The 20,369-nt window shown below is 36.3% G+C and overlaps 1 long non-coding RNA gene across 1 annotated transcript in view; it reads left to right on the top strand.

The window, feature by feature from the left end:
- Positions 1-1,881: 1,881 nt before the first annotated feature.
- LOC102029360 overlaps positions 1,882-20,369 on the top strand; it is a 138,261-nt gene continuing 119,773 nt past the window's right edge. The window contains exon 1 of the long non-coding RNA XR_001236810.1: positions 1,882-2,080. This is a non-coding gene — a long non-coding RNA (uncharacterized LOC102029360). The remainder of the gene's footprint in view (positions 2,081-20,369) is intronic.

Here is a 20,369-nt window from a genome sequence, read left to right as displayed (position 1 = left end):
TCACCTAAAATTCTACTGGGAAGATATTCACTAATATCAGGTGGTACTGGTAACTAGGTCATCACTAAACCAAAGTCTACGAAAGTGGGTTTTGAAAGTGAGTTATAGAAGAGTAGGTATTTGGGTAGTTGAAGAGGAAGAAAAACCCTCAACTAGTGACAAATAGAGAAATTCAAGGCCCTGAAGATAAAACTTGTTAATTATACTGTTTTGTCCAAAATTAATTTCAATTAGAAAATCTTGACTATTTGACATTGTTATAATGATTTCTTCATCTAGCAGGTAAAACAATCTTTGATGTATTTACATGTATAATCCCTCTGATAAACTTCAACTATCCAGTCTTTAGATTCCAGGCAAACACTCTTCACTCAGCATCACTGTAGTGTATCTGTTTATTTCTTATGTTGACTGCATTGTTTCCAGATAAAACTAAAAGAGTGTCTAACTTGAAATCTAGGCTATCAATCTGGCCTATTGCTCACTTTGCAAAATCAAAGCAGTATTTTGCCAAGATTGATCACGTCTCTGCTTTTGGTTACTTTTCTCTCACTGCTGGGACAGAATATCTGACACCAAAAACTAAGGATGGAAAGGTTTATTAGCTCATGGTTTGTGGAGGTTTCAATCTGTAATCAGCTGGCTCCTACCAAGGTAGGGTAGCATGGCACAGGGACAACAGTTCAAGGTGGCAAAGACAGCAAAAGCAAGAGCAAAAGGGGGGAGAAGTAAGGCTCTTTTTCCTCCCTTATATTGTATGCAGGCTCTGCACCCTAGGGTGGGTCCTTTACACCCATACTATATATGTGCCCTCCTTTTGCACCCACTCAGGATGTTTACAAAGCTAGGACCCTAGCCCCCTGCTGAGTCCAGTCCTTAAGCTTTTAAACTTCTCAAGTTGACACAATGTATCAATCATTACAACTTGTAAAAAGTGAAAACTGGAAATGCAGAAGCTATTGGAATACATATTTTCTGATAACATCATCTCGGATACTATCCTCTACTCTCCTTTCAGGCAGAAGGGAATGCACTTCTCTCCTTTTTCCTTCTGCATGGGATGACATACAGGCATCATTCTGTTTATGTGTTGTGTTTACATTGTGTGTATATTTACTTAATTGCATATGGTGCTGTCTGTCTCACACTAAAATTAATAAAGCCTTTTAGATTATGGAAAATAAGAGGAAATAAACTTGGGAAAGGTTATGAAAGAAGAATCAACAGAAATCAATACTGATCTTTACACAGAATCAACTCTTGGCAGAGAGGACTAGTGAATTATTTACATTAGGTAAAATTTAGAAATGAGACGTGTGAGAAAGATTCCCTACCTTTGGGTCTGGATTTCTTTTCTTGCTAGCATGACATCAACACCACTTGCAAAGCTGGAGCCAATGATTCATAGCATGGACCCATTGCTGCTTTATCTCTGTGAATGACCAAACTCCCTGATTGTACAACTCTGCTCCCTGGAGTCTAGAGCCTGTCCCATGTGACTGCAAGTATCCTTCTCCCACTTGGCCTAGGAGTCATAAAGAAGAAGCTGGGGCTCATTGATAGCTTTTCCTTGACATGTCACTCTCCTTACCACCCTCCCTGCCACCACCTCATGGGAAATGCTTCTCTTCCCCTCTTTTAGGCTTCTGCTTTGGATGCCCTTAGCTTGCTTCCACATACCCCTTCAGCAACACTGAACAGAGGTTACAGAGTTGTTGCCACTTTCCTGACCACAGCAGCCTCCTCCTCTTCTTCCTGTCTCTTTTGCCTGATCTGCTATCCAATCAGGCACTGCCCAAGGAGACCACAAACCAAGGAAGAAAGACTAGAATAAACAGGCTCTGAGACATCGTCAGAAGTAAAAGGCAGAGGAGGAGGGCCTGCAGGACAAGTTCCCAGGCTAGAGCCACAGGCTGGAAGGTGAAGGATAGGGTGGAACTGGAGATCCAGTAAGTCAAGGTCCTGTGTGTCAGGCTCACAAGGCTCCAAGTCAGAGCAGGCATCCTAGCTGGATGGCCAAGTCGAGGTGTATGGGGGGAGCTGGTCTCCTGCTCTACCTTGCTTGTGCTTGAGCTCTAAGGTAAGAAAGATCCCTATATCTCTGTCTTCCTGAGAAACCACTCTGAAGATACCACCACGTATTACAGCAGCCATTGATATTTTCCTACTAATCTATCCATAACTGTGTAAAGTTTGTAATGTTCCTATCCTATTTCATAAATGGATGTATGTTTATTATTATGTGTTTCCTACAACAACCATTGAGAAGAGTTAATGATTTTTCAGTAGGTCACTCATGTATAGCTCTATTTATTTTCTTTAGAAGCCACTTTGAAGATACCAAAGTATAGTACAACAACTCTTGATAATCTCCTACCTCTTTTGTCTGTAACTCACTATTATTTGTCTATTTGTTTTCCTGAGAAACTATTTTGTAGACAATAATGTGTAAAATGATAACCATTGATAATTTCCTACCATTTTGCCTGTAATTTGCTAAGTCCCCCCTATTATTATGTTATCCTTCTTTTATTCTTTAAAATAAAAAAAAAAAGAAAGATCCCTAAATCTTGCCCATCTCTTGCTCTCTAGCTTCATTCCAACAACCCCCTTTGCCCATCACATCCTTGTCTCCTCTCCTGCCAGTTTTTGTACTTGGCTCCTCCTTTTTCTCCTTGGAGACATGTAGTGTCTGACTTTAGTCAACATCTGCTCCCCTCAGCCCCTCAAATAACAGCTGAGAAGCTGCAGCCCACAAGGAATTAAAGGAGCAGAAACACCAAAGAGCTTGGAACACTGATCTCTTAAATCTCAAGTAAATTATTTCTTATGAGTTATTCTTGGTGGGGTCTGTACAGACCACAGGATAGAACAGGGAATTAGGGTCAGGAAGTGCTATAAAATTACTCTGCAAAAGGGAATAGGAGAGCTGACTGAGTTTGTAAGCCAACCGGGGTTTTAAGGACGAGGCCCCTTTAATATAATAATATAAAAAAAAAAAAACCAAACAAACCAGTCTTTGGGGAATTGCTCTAGAAGAGGAAGCCAAATTTTACATAGCAGGAGATATACAATCAAATACAGGGGAAAGGGCACGTTGGGGACCACTAGGACCACTGGAAACTGAGCGCTTGTTTCAGCTTTGGGAAGAGATAAGTGTTTTGTGAAGGTGACAGGGAAAGAGGCTGCATCTAGGTAACAGCTGCTGGAAACATCTTGTTGAGGGTTGCGAACAGGATAGAATGAAGAGTTTCTGCTGGGGTAAAAAACTAACCAGAACAGAGATGTATATCAGGTAGTTTTAGAATGATGAACTACAAAGTGTTTATGCTCAGTTATTAATGTCAAAGCCAGGTTCTGTGTCTATGGTCGGTATAATAAAACAGAAGCGTGTCATAGTTGCACTGGAAAAATATCTGTGTTATCATTTTAGTGAATTTCTATAGTCTAGACTTCTAGATTTTCAAATTCATTGTATATTTAATATTCATAACAGCTATTAGCATGGTCAACATTAATTTATTAGCCCTTCCCTTTAAAGATAAGGGAGTGTAAGTGGTAGAGCATGGATTTGAGAAATGAGAATTTTATATCTGAATGATGACAGCTATATTGCTTTTAAATTTTGTTTAAAAGTATTTAGCTGTGTATACCATAAATGATAAGCTCTATAGTTCTTAGTTACTCACAACTTTATATAGATTATGTGAACATATTTGAAAATATAGCTACTTGCTAATGTATTATTAAATGAGAATGTAAATAATTAAAAGTTATATCAAATTTTGGGATGTCAAACTCTTTAAGATTGTTTCCAAGTTTTCTTTTAAATAAATAGTTCTATTAACTTGAATTCTGAGCTTCAAGTCATAAATATTTTGTCTCCCATATCTTGGTTCCAAATGGCAGAAACCAATGCTGCTTAGAGGAAGAGGTAAAAAATAAAACATTTCAGTGATGTCTAATAGTGGACAGAACCAACAGAAAGGCAAAAGAGCAAGTAGTAGAAAATTGTATTAGAAATAATTGAGGCCAGGCATCCAAGAAGTCAGCAGTATCATCACAGGACTCTCAATGCCTTGTTGCTACTCCCAGTTCCACCAGTGTCACATGAATAACTATGCCTATCCCTTCAGCTGTACAGTCTTCCTTTAAGAGTCAAGGATTTGTTCCAGAGCTACCAGTCTTTTAACTGACAGAGAAAAGGAGAGAACCTTCCCTTCTTTGACTTCCAGAGCTGGAGAAAGGGTCCTCTTTGGAGATTCCCCTCAAAATAGGAAGGATCTGAATATAGGTTAGCCACATGGCAATAATTTGGAAGTGGAATTCTATGCTACTTCAGACTAATGCATTTTCCAAGAAAGTGATATTATATAGTAATTGCAGTGAATAACTTGGAATAACACAGCTTAATAGCAAGTAGAAGTCTCTCTCTGTATTTTTTTTTAATCATACCATCATGTTTACCCACACATTTACAGGACATAATAAATAGAATACTAGTGGTGGTTCCTGGCATGATGAGGGGACTGTAAATACTGCTGCATTTATCTCTTCTATTCATTTTGAACGTTGACTTAAGAAATGAGAATTTTCTTATGCATGTGCATTGAAGATTATTTTTGTTATAGTTCTAATATAAATCTTTAAAAGTGACATCTGGGAAATTGTCATTTTACATTCATCATCAGCATAAAGCTTACATGTCAGTGAATAAAACAAGATCCCAAGGAACTTGGGCTAATTAGCTGCTTTTGGCATTAGAGCAGCTAACTGATTTCCTGGTTCACTCATGAGGAAAGAAAACTGTTTCTCAATTTAAGAAACATAATTACTGTACATATAGTAATACAAGAAAGTTGAAAACTCAGGTAAGGTTTGCAATTTTTTCTTTTCTATCCAAACCAAAATGATCCTTTTATCTTAGTTTTCTTCTCTTTTGCATAAGAGAGGGATTTTAAAGGTTGTGTTGGGATAGTTGAAGTTTAGTTTACTTGACAGATAGCCTGCTGATTATCATAAGTAATAGAGATGTTTATATGTGTTTGCTATTTGTAGGCATTTTGTTGGTGGGCTGCCGAAGCCTGAGACAGGACAATTTCCCTCAAGTATTTTAGCTATAGGAAAAGACATTCACATTATAAAGACAGAATACAAGAGGAAAACTCCAATGGTCTATCTTTTGTTAAGTGTACATGCAAGCCTGTGTATACATACCTACACATTTATATGTACATTGGTATGTGTGCATATTATCACTGCTTTTTTTTATATTACAACTAAAAAATCAAGAAGGAAGAATGCACCCCTATATCTCTGTCACATATGAGCTACTTAAAGGATTTTAAAATATCTTTTTAAGATATTCTTCATGGGCATAAATGATGAAATCTTAAAATATTTATTTAAAAAATGATTTGCTGATGAGAACAAGTTGGGAACAGCAGTAGTTTTATGTTTCAGATTCCACCATTCAAACAAACAGAGATATTGGAATAGGACAGCAAAACAAAAAACTCTTGGGAAATCTACATCTGCAATATAAATTGAGATAAAACTAGATGTCTCCACAAGTATTTAGAGATGAAAGAGATGAGCTGTGGACAGCTAGAGGATCTGAGTGACAGCAAGTAAGGGCAGGATGAAGTAGAGAGGGAGAGACTTGAGGTGGCCCTGATTTATCAGAGAGTACCAAATGAGTTCTCAGAGGAATTTAAAGGATGGTGAGAACCTCCATAAATCTGGGAGGGGATTTTGCATGTAAACAATAACAGGTGAATGCAAAGAGGTTGTGGAAAATTTGAGTGGTACTGGATGGGTTTGGGTAGTATGAATTATGAAAACTGACATAGCAAGAGTTTTGTAGGTCAAAACCCTCCACTAAGAAGAAACTACTGGAAGTAGGAATTATATTTTGCAGGAGAGGGACAACAAAGGCAAAGAGAAGTGGTTGAAAAATAAATGAGAGAAGGGAAGTAAGCTAGCAGATCTCAGAAATTATGCAGTTACATTTTTAACACTTCTGAGAAACAGAAGCACTTGAGAGAGAGAACACTAAAGCCATGATGTTAATTGGTCTAACCTTGCCTCCCTTACCTCCTAATAATGTAAAAAAACTTATCTCACTTATTCAGGAAAAATTTAAAAATGTATCTGTAGCCAGACATGATAGTGCATCCCTGCAATCTCAGACCTCTGGGAGGTTGAGGCAGCAGAAGTTCCAGCCCACCCTGTGAAATATATGATAACCTTGTCTCAAAACAAAACAAAACAAAAAAAAGTGCTGGCATGTAGCTCACTGTGAAGTTCCTGGGTTCAGTCTCCAGTACTGCCAGTAAATAAATGCTCTATATAATTATTTGTTAAGAGGTATGCTTGTAAGGTGTAATATTCACAATCAGCTAAAATATTAAGAAAGTGAATGTAAAAGTAACAAAATCAATGAGAATTGGAATACTGAGTTATTAGATGATGAGAGGAAAGGGAGACTTAGAAAACTGACCCAGTGTTGGAAAGAATTATAAATAAAAGACTCATTTTGAGACTGAATACTAAATGAAATGGAACATTAGCAAAATTAAACAATATAGATTTGCTAGGAAAAAATGAAAGTTGGGTGCGAGAAAGGTTGAATTGCTCAAAACAAAGAAAAGATGGAAGAGTTGAGTGATGTGGTAGATAGACCAGCAAGATCCATCAAAGGTACACTGATGTTACAAAGAGCAATACCATTACAATGGAAAAGCATTGATGCTAAAGTTGGTACTCAATATATTGTTGACCATACTTAAAACTATATATAAATAGTAATAAATTTAATCAAGGTGGCAAAACAGAAAACTAAAAATTATTGCCATCAGTAATTAAAGACAACGTAAATACACGGAAAGTCAGTATGCAGACTTAGTATTGTTTCCATGACTGCAATATTTTATATATGCTTCAAACATGTTCGCCTGAGGATCCCTCGTGCGGCAGTGTTCAGGTGGTGAAACCTGTAAGAGATGGGGCCTCCTAGGAGGTGGTTAGGTCATTGCTGTTACTGTCCTAGAAAGGATTAACATACTTCTTGCAGGATCTGTAAGTTTGTACGAGAGTGAGTAACAAACCAAAACGGAAACCAAAACCAAAACCCAAACCCAAACCCAAACCCAAACCAAACCAAACAAAAAACAAACAAACAGAGAAAGAAGCCTAACTCCAAAGTTGCACTTGCTTCTTCTCTTGACATACGACTGTTCTTCTTCTATGGGCTTCCTGTACGTGATGCTAACTGCCATATTGTGATGTAGCCATAGGCCCTTATAGATCTATGGGGCTGCTAATTTTGAACTTTCAGCTTCCAAAACTCTGAACTGCACAAACCACTTTTCTTTATACATTACCCAGGCTCCAATACTTTTTTTGTTGTAACAGCAGAAAACAAGGACAATATTACAAAAAGATATGTACACATTTAATAAAACTGCTATCGAGGTCCCACCATTCTCTGAAGAAATAGAAAAGGCTATTTAAAAATTCATTCATGATCTTATGGTACTTCATATAATTGTAATAATTTCACAAAAGGACAATGGAAGGAGTAACAGTTTCTGATTTCAAAAATTACTACAAAACATAGTGCCAAACATATGGGTATGCAGGGAAATCATGTAGGTCAGTGGAATAGAATGCAGAACCCAGAAATAAAACCTGGTACATATGTCTGGTCAGTTATTATTCAACAAAGACATAAAGACCATCAAGTAAGAGAAAGGGAAGCTTATTTAACAAATGGTTTGGGAAAACTCCCAACATGTGTTATGGTTTGTGTCTAGATCTACCCTAAAAACCTCATGCAATTTTAGATGGAATTTTTTCAAACGTGGCTGAATCTAGAGTGTATGATGCTGCGATTAAGGGTGTGGGGTTACCAAATCAGTCCACTGATTGTTTTGGCACTGCTCTAACCCCACTACCCTAGATAGAGTATAAAAGAAGCACAAAGACACTGTTAAGATCTTTTGTTGCTTTTGGTATCTCCTGTCACCATGAACAGTGGTCCCTCTGCCATGTGCCACCCTGCCTTGGAGCCAGTGGATTAGGGACTGAAACCTTTAAAAACTGTGAGCTGAATGATCCTTTCCTTCCTCAACTTTGGGCATTGGGTATTTGTCTCAGCAATGAGAAAAGTAATTTGATCCTATCCAGAACTATGTCACACTAATCAGTGAACTAGTTTACTAATCACACACCCTTAATTCCAGGACTTTCTCAGGATCTCTGAAAAAGTCCTATGATGGCATGAAGCTTTAGGGGGACATCTAGACACAAACCATAACATTCTACCCGGAGCCCCCTAGAGACTCATGCACATACCTTTATACAAAAGTCATTTAATCCATCTCTGAGAGTCACCAAAGTCTTAACAGTTTCAGCATTGCTGAAAAGATCAAGTCCCAAGTTTCCTCTGAAATTTAAATTTAAGTCAAACTCTCAGCTCTAAGCCTCTATACAAATGAAAGTTAAACACTTCCAGCTTCCAATGGCACAAGATAGATATTTCCATTCTAAAAGTTACCAAGGGATACAAAGGTATGGGACCAAAGCAAGTCCAAAATCCAACAGGGCAAACATTAAATTCTACAGTTCCATGTGCAACATCTAATGCAGTATGTGGCAATATGTAAACTCCAAAGGGCTTGGGTGGCTCCACCCCTGTGGCACTTCTGGTAGTTGTGGATCCCATGGCTTCTCCTTGGACAAGCTCTGAGCCCTCCTTGCATCAATGTTCCTGGCTTCTCCAAACTTCTGGAGTCTCCAATGCACCTTGAACTTCACACTCATGGCTTCAAACTCTGCCCTCTCAGGGGCACACTGCCTGGCCTCCTAGGCCTTCTTCTGAAATTAGGGTGGAAGCTTTCCTGACTGCACAAGTCTTCCATTCTGCATGCACCTAAAGCCAGTGCCCTATAGATGATGCCAAGGCCTGCCACCAGCTGGAGCAGTAGCCAGCCTTCCTTCCCTTTTGATTGTAGGGTTTGAGTGCCTATACACAAAATCCCAAGGGACAACTTCCTTTGGACTTGGTCATTCTGGAATATGGTGCTCTGGGACTTTCCTCTCAAAGCAGTGTTTTACTTTTACAATTTTGAGGTTGCAGAGGGTGGAGTCCTACTGCTTCTGGTGCTGCTCTCAGGCCATCTTTTCTACTTTCTTATTCCTTCTCAGCAATCAAAATCTCCTCTTCTCTATCTTTGAAGCCTACAGCTTTACTAGAGCTTCCGTTCTGGCTAAACTCACAATACTTTAAATCATCCTACTGGGATCTTTGCTCTTGCTTCTCAACATAAATCCAGCTAAAAAGCCCACAGCAGTAGCCATGCCACTACCTCAATATTTAACTGCCTTGAAATTTCTTCTGCCAGATTAGTTAGTATTCTACTCTTAATCTCCGTCTCAGGCCATAGACCAAATGCAGACAATCTCTCTGCCAATGTAACACACATCTTGTGGAGTCCAGCAGCCAGTGCAGTCCTTTTTCCCAGCAAAAATCTCCTGAGCCTGGTTTTTCCCAGCTTTCTGGTCATCTAAGCTTTGGCAAGAATTTCTCATACAGTACAGCCTCAAACATTGCAAGTCTCCTTTTTCAGCCAACATCTCCAAACCTTTCCAAACTTTTCCCACAATCCATTCCCAAAAGGTCCTAAACTACATGGTCAGGTATAGTCACAGCACTGACCCCACTTCTTTGGTACCAAATTCTGTCTTAGTTACTTTTCTCATTGCTGAGCCAAAATACTCTACATCCAAAGTTAAAGCAGGAAAGGTTTATTTACAAATTTCAGCACAAACTTGGCTGGCTTCAAGGCAGAGTGGCACATAGCAGAGGAGCATCAAGGAGAACAGTTCATTGCACCCACAAGGTAGCAAATCAACAAGGAAGGGGCAGACAAGACTCTTTCTGTCCCTTATATTGTAGGCAGGCTACCTGCCCTAGGGTAGATGTAGCAGCACTCACACCCTTAATTTCAGCCAAAACTATGCCAAAGCAGTCAGAAGACTGATTTACTAATCACACACCCTTCATCCCAGCATCATACATTCTAGATTCAACCACTTCTGAAAAATCCTTCTGACCATATGAGGTTTTGGGGGACATTGAGACACAAATGGTAACCAGATGCAAAAAGTTAAAATCTACTTTACACCATGTGCAAATAAGTAACTCAAACTGAATCAAAAAGTTAAACATATAAGGTAAAACTATAGGATCTTTTGAAGAAGACATGGGGCAAAGTCTTCATGACATAGAATTTGGTGATGATTTCTTGAACAGAAAATTAAAAACACAATTTTATTTTTAATTGTATAGCTTAGAGAATAGGAAACAAGGACTCAAACATGATAGGTATGTAGTAATATTCATATTGGCATCATTCATGTTAGCCAAAAGTTAGAAGCAACGCAAATGTCCATCAACTCATGAACAGATAAGGTGATGTTGAATGTACACAAAAGGATTATCATTTAGCCTTAGAAAAGAAGGAAATTCTTATAGCGCTACAACTTACATGAACCTTGAAAACATTTTTTAAGTGAAATAAGCTAGACAAAAAAGAAACAAATGTTTGTATTTCTACTTAGGCAAGGTTCTGAAAATCGGCAAAGTCACAGATAGAGAAAATACAATAAAGGTTACTGGGTGGTAGTGAAAGAGTGGGGTGTTAGCTTTTTTTTTGTTTTTGTTTTTCTCCAGTTCCGGGACCCGAACTCACAACCTTGCACTTGCCAGGCAGGCGCTTTGCCGCTGAGCTAAATCCCCAGCCCCGGGTGTTAACTTTTGAATGGTACAGAATTTCTGTTTAGGATGATAAAAATGTTTTGGGAATAGATAGCAGTAAACATTTTTACAGCATTGTAAATGTATTTAAGGCCATTGAATTGCTTACTTAAAAATATTTAAAATGATAGATAGCAATATTTGTTTTACTAAACTACAGGAAAAAAAATATAAAAAAGTATCAGGTACCTACTGAATAGAAGTGTAGGGTTCAACAGTAGAGAAATTTTATAATATATACCTAGGGAAATCAACTCAGACTTGATCAACACATATTCAGATTTTAGAAAAAGTGTTACACTTTGCAAAGAACACTTTGGAACATCTAGTTTATTCATACATTAGGGTTTTTGTATTTAGCCATTGCCTCTGCTTGTAATGTTATTTCTCATAATCTTGTCATAACTGCCTCTTTCTTATCACCTAGTACCAAAATAAGGTACTGTGATATTATTGGAAACACCTTTCCTAGGCAATTATTCTGGATTAGTCTCCCAGCAGCTATCATATTAGCATGTTTCAATTTTCTTCACTATCCTCATTGTTATCTGACATTTTTTTCCTTTTAGGCATTTGTTTATTTGTTTTCCTGCTCAGACTATAGGTTTCATGCAAATAAGGACTAAAGTTTTTAATGTATTGACATATCATAATACTAGGTTATAGAATTATGTGGCCACACAACAATAGATAATTACAGAATTATTGAATGGAAATACTCAAATGCATGAGATTTATGTATGAAAGCAAAATGATAACTCATTCATTTAGAGTGAGAAGTAACATTATGAAAGATAGCAGATGTTTGAACCAACATGATCAATATTGCCATTTCCATTAATGGGGTTGTCACTTAGGAGTCAAATTAAACTCGGAATGCTAGTTTGTTAATCTGAAATGAGAAATAATTATCACAGAGAATGGACTGCTCATGAACTATCTGTTATCAAGACATTATCTAATTTTTCTTATCTAAATGAGAAACTCTGAAAATCAGAATAGTGCTCTGTAAGCATGGAATTAGGATAAAAAAGCTACAAGAATTAAATTACATAGTTCCATTCAAATAGTGTATAATGGGAATATTTTTACAATAAAGGTGGTCTTGCCAGTCTCAAAGTGCTCCTGATCTACTTGCTAAACTCATAACATGATGCATTAAAATTAGGATTCATTGATACTTATTATGTACTAAGTTTTATATTTGTCATTTTGTATAAATTTACTGATGTAAGCCTTATTCCTGGTTTTGCATATTTGTATCAGTGAGGTTTCCAGTAGGATACAGATTTTATCCCAGATAATACATATGGAAAAACTTCAAAGAAGGATGTGCTTCCAGATATACCAGCTGGCTTAGGGAAGACAGGAAGGAATAGGGAGACACCCAGAGACCAGCAACAACAAAGATGTGTTTTGGTCACTGAGGAAGGCACAATGATAAGAAAGAATGTTTCTGCCATTCAGCAGGAACTGGAATCCCAGATCAGAGGGCTGTCAAGAAAAAAACAGCTATGTCTGTGCTCAGGAAAAGGATAGCTATTGTCAGAGTCACAGAGCCAGAACGAGGAGAATGCCTAGAGCTTCTCCTCTCCATCTGACTCCTTCCACAGGCTGAGCCTCCCTAGAAGCTTTCAGGCAGGGGATAGTGAGGAAGAACTTACAAGAGTCAGCTTCCGGAAGTACAGAGAGATGGGGGCAACAGATGGGGGTGGTGAGGAGTGGTAAACAGAGCTTAAGTTGTACAGTAGAACTATTTGTATTAAATGAAGAGGAACAATGTTAACAGAAATAAGTAACTCACCCAAATTAACATGACCTAACCACAACAGCTGTCTGCCTGGACAGCCTTAATGCTGTGTCCCTGTGGCCCCTTACACAATACGAGGATGCTAGAATGCTCTCCATCCCTTACAGATGTACTAATCTTTAGTAGGATAATCTGGGGCTTCCTCTGTATAATCAGTTGATGTTTTTTATTTTAAAGATAGAATGAAAACATATTAACAAGCACACGTACATTTACAAACTAACACAAAAACAACACAAGCAATACAGAATTTGAGACAAGGTGATAGGAAATTAACAATGGTTGTTGTATTACATATTGATATCTTCAAATTGGTTATTCAGATAAAGAAATGTAGGCATATAAGACGGATGATACAATTAAGCAGTAAGTATTCCTTTCAATAAAACAATAGAAATCAGCAGTACAGCTATCTTAGCTATCTTCTGCATATATACATATGTATTTTCCCTTCTTTCTTTCTTTTCTCTTTTCTCTCATCCCAGTTGATAATTTTCATCATTTGTATTTCTTCTTTCACATTCAAGATCTCCTTTCTAACCAGATTATAAAAGTTGTCATTTCTTGGGGCTGGGGATTTAGCTCAACGGCAAAGCTCCTGCCTAGCAAACGCAAGGTTGTGAGTTCGATTCCTGGTACCAGAAGAAAAACAAAAACAAAACAAATCAACAAAAAGAAGTTGTCATTTCTGCTTTCATATTTTACTGGTTTTGCTGCCCCAAATTTTCTCTTCTACCACTCAGTTAGGTAATGTGTTCCAGTAGTATTTTGAAGATGGACCCATTAGCTCTATCCAATAATGATTTATTTTGTTTTTAGTTGCCTTCACATACAAAACACATATTTCTGCCTTATACTTTATAAACATTGCTTTATTTCTCTCTTCAGTGTAGTATGACAAGTCAGGCCGATTTGTTAAAAAGTTGTTTTTTAGATAGACAAAATTATGTGTTCATTAAAAATTAAGTATATATAGAAATATGAAGGTAATAGTGAAAATCATTTGAAATTTTCCTGGCTAAGAATACCAGTCATTCCTATTTTCATGAGCATTTTGAAATATCTGTACATGTATACATATATATACACATAATTTTTAATGAAAACCTTACACCATGTGTCTTCTCCAATATTTCATATACATGTTTTTAAACAATAGAATGGGCATCTTTTATGTCAATACATAATATCACATTGTTGGGCTTTATATTGTTATTTTCAAGGGTTTTACTTTTGAATATTTAGATAGTTTTTGTCTATTTCTTACCATTATAAATAATGCTATAGTATACATTCTTATGCCTTTTTCCCTGTGGGTGGTATCTGTCACATTAAATTAAATTCTTAGGAGTGAGATTGTTAGGTTTTCTTTCATACATTTTGCATCTTATTGCCAAATTGCCTCTTATGTATGTATATATATAAACCCTATATCTTCACTCTTGCTAATGTATGTTATATTATTTGATAAGTACATAATTGAAATATATATACTTATTTTAAAATTGTTTGACTTTTAGTAGTTAGTTGAACAACTCTTTCTTACAATGATATGAAAGCATCAATTCAACTCTTTTGTTCATTTTTAAATTTAATTATCTTCTTAATTTGAAGTTCTTCATATATTCAGGATATAAATTATTTATTAGCTATATATGTTGCTGTGGCCCCCTTTTCATGCAATGATTTATTTACCAGAAGTTCTTGATTTTAATTAAGCACACTTTATCCTTTTGTAGTTAGTTCATTTTATGCCTTACTTAAGAAACATTTACCTAAATTCAAGTTCTATATTTTGCTATGCTTTTTGCTAGACATTCAGTTGTATTACTTTTATGATTCATCTTGTAGTAAATATTGTCATGCCCTCACCAAGTTCTATTTTTTTCTGACTCATACATCTACCTATTTTAAACTATGATGTCAAGCTAATGGCCCAAAGACTCACATGGGAAATTGTATTTCTCACACAACCCATGGTAATCACAAGAACTGACTGACACAGATGTATAAAATAGTAGTAGACTCCTTGGCTTAGGGAAAGGTAATAGGATTATGTAATCTATGCTTCAAGAGCAACAGCCATGGAGTATGCCAATCTAGATCTTACCTGAGGTCGTATCCGTGTTCTGCTCTATAGGCTTCCTTATTATCCTTCACTCCTTCTGATATCTTTTCCCCAAAGATCACTATGCCAATAAATCCCATGTAATGAATCATGGCCTCTGCTTCCAGATGCTCTGTCTAAGACACATCTCAAATTAATTTTTGTATATAGCACAAGGTACGACTGTAGTTGCGAATTATCTGTTAATTTATATGGAGCTCAATTACTCAAGTATCATGTAATTTAAAGATTATCCTTTCCTACTGAGTTGCCATGAAACCTTTATCATAATCTATGTGAGGTGTATTTTGGGGTTCTCAATTCTGCTTTTATTTTTACACCACATGCTGTCTTATTTACTTGGTTTTACAATGAGCCTTGATATCAGATAGTGTAAGTCCTCTAAGTTTGTTCATCTTCAAAGTTGAGATAGTTATTCAGACATTTCCGTAATACTTTAGAATCAGCTTACTAATTCCCAATACAAAATCCTGCTAAGGTTGGTGGTGGACTGAGTAGTGACCTCAAAAATATGTCCATCTCCAAATCTTTACAACTTACAAATATTATCTTATCTGGAAAAATATTCTTTTCAGTTATGATTAACTCATGCACCTTGAGAGGACAGGTCCTCCTGGATTATTTTGATCAGCCTTAAATCCAATTGGAAACACCTTTATAAGAGAAGGTGGAGAAAGATTAGAGACACACTGGGAGGAGATGCTATGAAGAGAAAGGCAGATAATGAAGAGATGTGGCCACAAGCCAATGCCAGTGAATGCTGATGATCACAAAAAAAAAAATCAGAAGAAGCAAGGAACATATTGGTTCAGAGAGATAGTGGCCACCAAAAAGCTTTATTTTACTATGTCCATGGTTACAGTAGAGTTTGAGATATTCATTCCTCACTTATTATGATCTTTCTTACATTCTAATTTTTACCATTTTGTGAATGATATAAGAAATTTATATTTTCCTCCACTAAATGGAGTTATCTACAATTTTGGGTTTTGTTGACCAATATTTTATTGCTAAGTATATTTTATGCCAAAGGCATAATGACCAGTCTTATTTAAAACTCACAGTATTACATATTTCTCCACAAGTTTACCCTTTCTGGCCCTGCTTTTCCCTGGATTTTAGATGTCCATCTATTATGCTCTCATTTCCATCTGAAAAACTGCATTAGTGATTCATAGAGTGCAGTTCAATAAGCACACATTTTCAACTCTTTATTTTTATCAGGGAGGTTTCCTAGAACTAAGTTTACATTGCTTCATTTATGAAGTATATATACTCAGGTATTAAAATTATAAATTGGTAGTCCCCCTACCCAAGCTTTAGTCACTTTGCAGATGTTATTGCATCTTCTAATAGATTCCATTATTTTTCTTTAAAAGTCATTCATAAGATTGCAGACTATATTTTCAAAAACAGCGAAGTGTTATTTTGCGTGCTTTTCAGATTGTTTATTTTTCAGAATGTTAATTTTGACATACCTGGATTATTTTTCTACTTTTTCTAATTATTACTCTGAAATGTTTTCTGAGCTTTCCTAATTTTTGAATTAATAAGTTTCCCTTAGTTTGAAAAGAAAAAATGCTTAGCAATTATCTATTCCGATACTACTTGTGCTCCATTCTGTCTCTCCTTGTAGACTTTTCATGTGGGAAAGACAGTTTGTTAGGAATATAATTTTCCCCTGGAAAATTTTCTCTGTTTTTGTTATTACGCATTAATAATGGAGCTGCATTGTTTGTCTCTGCTCCTCAGATACAATGGAAGACCTCAAGAAACCTCTTTGGATCATAAATCTAGACTGTGAGTTCTCTTCCCCGTCTCACTTTTTCTCTCTCCTTCATCCACTTCCTCCCTGCTTCTTCATTTCCCTCCCTCTCTTCCTCTCCACAGATATGAAAGACTGGGGACAATTTTTTTATGCTCTACAGGAGTGTGAACATAATACTTTTTCATGCTTAATCTCTAATGTTAAATCTTAGACGTGGGGCTGGGGATTTAGCTCAGCGGCAAAAGCGCCTGCCTGGCAAGCGCAAGGTCGTGAATTCGGTTCCCGGTACCGGAGAAAAACAAACAAACAAACAAACAAAAAACCAAAAAAAAAATCTTAGACGTATTTATTTTAAGTTGTTCTGAGGGTGTAATGAGATCACGTGTGTGAAATATTTAACACAATTGTTGACACGACCTATATTCTCAAGAAGTGTGAGCTTTTATTACAGTTCATTAGGGACATGTTTCTTTCCATGAAGTACGATTTTAATGATAATCCTTTCCAAAAGGTTTATTAAACTGAAATTTTCTTGCCTCAGTAATAAATACAGGTGTAGGTATATTGACTGTTGGAAAGCTGTGTGAAGTATAATAAAGTTGTGTGATAGCTGAATGGTCTTCACACAAATAATAGTTGTGTGAAGTATAATGAAGTAAAATAAAGTAAAGTTGCTAGCTAGGTTATGGCAGATTGTATAGTCCAAGGATGACTACAAAAGTATCTTCTATCTCATATACTTTTCCTGCAGTGTGACTTAGACTTTCCTCCCACTGAGGAGAGATTTGTGATGTTTTTCAACCAACACATAAAGGCAAAAGTAATATGCTATGATTTTAAAGGCTAAAGCATAAAAATTCATTCAGCTTCCATTTTCCTTACCATAGCACATACGCATTAGACCTTTAGGCACATTTCTGTAATCTATTTACCTTCTTGTTGCCTTACTAGTTCACATGAAGAGATCACTTGGAGAGTTTTAAAGGCTATGTAAAATGAGACACTCTGGTCTAGGCCCACAGCTTACTCAGCACTCTATTGTTCTGTTCTTTCTGCTGACTGACTAACCTCGTGTCAGACCTGGAGCCAAAACCACATTTCCAAGCTCTTCCCCAATTCCTGATTCATACAAACTAGAAGATGGAATAAAAAGAGTGTGGTTGTTTTAAGCCACTAGATGCTTTGGAGTGATTGTTAGGTAACAATAGCTGATCAGAGTTATGTTTTTTACAGTGCTTTCTCTGCCCTTTAATTTCTTCTGTAACTTCAGTTTTTGGGGGGGATGGTAGGAGATTTCTCTCCCACAAACGGAGGGACAGTTCGGTATCCTTTCTGTAACCTTCACCTGTTAAACAATGCTTTTCCCAAATCATGCCTAGACTTTCTCACATGCACTAAAATTAACCTGTCCCTCTGGAACTTGCAAGATAATTAGCTAAATATCCTAACTTACCCCAAATATTTTGTGGTTATTAATGTTGCATTTCTCTTTCTAGAGAGGCATTTAAATACATTTTAAATCATCTAAATTGCCACCCAAAGTAGATTGACTAATGTTTGAATTTTTATATAGGGAAGGTCTTTTGAGAGAAATATATTGAGAGTTGAGGGAGGAGGTGTAGAATGTTGCAAGATGTTCCCTCCCTGAGAAATCACACTTACACTGTCTCAGTCTATGACCCATTCTTTCTTTTAACTCTGAGTAGCTAAAATAGCCAGCATGATAGATTTCATTTTGATATTGATTCTTCATATGAAAAAATCGTTAATGGTCTTAATGTTTGGCAAGTCATTCCAAATTTCTTATGTTGGAATCGGGCTAATTTCAATGTATTGCTACCATTACACAGTGTTTTATATGGTTATTGTCAAACCTTACTGAGCTATAACTCCAAACCGTGAACTACTGCTAAGCCACTAAACTGATAGTGTTTAACTTGTATTTTTTTCCCTCCTGACATGACTTGTAACAGATTGACATATTTTTCATGCTTTTGGAATCATCTTTGTGACAGAGCTGGCTATTCCAACCTGACCTGAAAATTATGTCTACAAAATATTAATGAATTTTCCTCTTACCTAGGCCAGAATCCAATGTGTATATGTGATTTCACAAGGAGAATTATACAAAACAAGCAATTTGCATCACACAAATATTCTGTAAGCTATACAAAGATAAAATATCCAATGAGCTTCAGTTGCAATCCCCAAGATTTTATTAGAGGATGCCTAAAATTATGCCAGATATCTGTTATTGGAAACCTGTTTGCCTTACAGCTAAAATGGAAATGCTCAAATAAAAATCAACATCTTACCTACTCCAAAATCTCTTTCTTTAAACTTGTGCCTTGATTGCTGTACTTGTAGTCTAAGAAGATATTCTCTTGATTTCTGGCTGGCCTCACCCAGCCCATCTTTCTGTCAACTGCCTTGTTGCTTGGTTCTCAAAAGTGCTTTAGTATCTTCAAGTTGAAAGAAAATAAAATGTAAATCCACACATCTAACATTCGATTATTCTGCCTACAGCTCAGAGTACACTTGCAGTTCTCCCTTTAATTTTAATGTCAGCATTCTATTCATGGGAATTTTAGTTCATCAATGATTTATACGTTTATTTTTTACATGTTTATTCTGTCACAAAGACTTATCTTATTGCTGAGCAAATACTCTTTTAACCTATATTTTCCCTTTCTGCAATCACTTACACTGTTCTTTTCTATGCCCATTAGATAAATATAAGAATAGAAATGCATTTTATAGAAAAGGGATCATTACTATATTATTTGTTTTTTTTGTGCTACATCAGCTGTATGTGCAAACAACTCTGTAGGACTGGGTAAAAATGAGCGTCTGTGTTAGCTCATTGAATTGTATGTTATTTCCCTCTTGTTAATTGAACCATGTGATGAGTAAGTATGACAGCTTGGCTGACACTCCACTCTGACTATTCCTGGAGACTATCACATCACGAGTGAGGTTTTACTTTTCAGGGGGATTTAAATAAACTGTAGCTTTGCTTGGGCAAAAGGAAAATTAAAATGATCAGTTTCTTTTATAATGTACCTACATTTGAACATGGAAAGAAATCATAAAAAACCTGTATTTTCTTTTTGATATTTCTTGAAGATATTTACACTGCCATTGTGTGTGAAGATACATATAAGTAGTAGGATATAATTTATCTCTGTCAGTTTTTGAGTACTGTCTAAAATATTTATTTTCTCAAGATTATTTTACCCAGCAATAACATAAGTAATGTCATTTCCTAAAAAGTAAGGGGTTGACCTAGTAGAAGTTACACTGTAAAAAACAAAATATTTCTGGTCACATAATTTAAATATGCCTGAAAGGCACAACAGCAATTCCACAGCATGAAATTCTCAAACTTCCATGTGAAGGTTCTTGTATCTTATGTCAGAATGCTCATTATGGAATTAATTATTCATAATTCTTATTGATAAAGTACAAAATTTTTTTCTGTGAGAATAGCAAGGTTTGAGGCTAAGATCTACCAAATGTACAGAAGTCAAATTTATGCAAATATAAGAATATCTTTTTGACCGGGGACTCATCTCTCAGGTTTTGCTACAAAGTCTGTTCGTGACATACAGCTAACAAAGAAATTTTTCACTTGTAAATAATGGGCCAAATAGAATCCCCCCCGCTGCCATGAACCTTTTCCATTACGTTTCTTTCTGGAGGCTGCTCATTCTCTTCTCTTTTCCAAGGTTTGATTTGTTGGCATATAAAATAGCAGTTTCATACATTCTTTGTGATGGGTAATCCTATTAGTTTGGAAAAACGATTTTCCTGAAATTTGGAAAGCAAGATAATTTGCTTC

The sequence above is a fragment of the Chinchilla lanigera genome, unplaced genomic scaffold (genome assembly GCF_000276665.1).
Source record: "Chinchilla lanigera isolate Chin_1 unplaced genomic scaffold, ChiLan1.0 scaffold00005, whole genome shotgun sequence".
NCBI classification, from domain to species: domain Eukaryota; kingdom Metazoa; phylum Chordata; class Mammalia; order Rodentia; family Chinchillidae; genus Chinchilla; species Chinchilla lanigera.
This window is presented reverse-complemented; position numbering and strand designations above follow the sequence as displayed.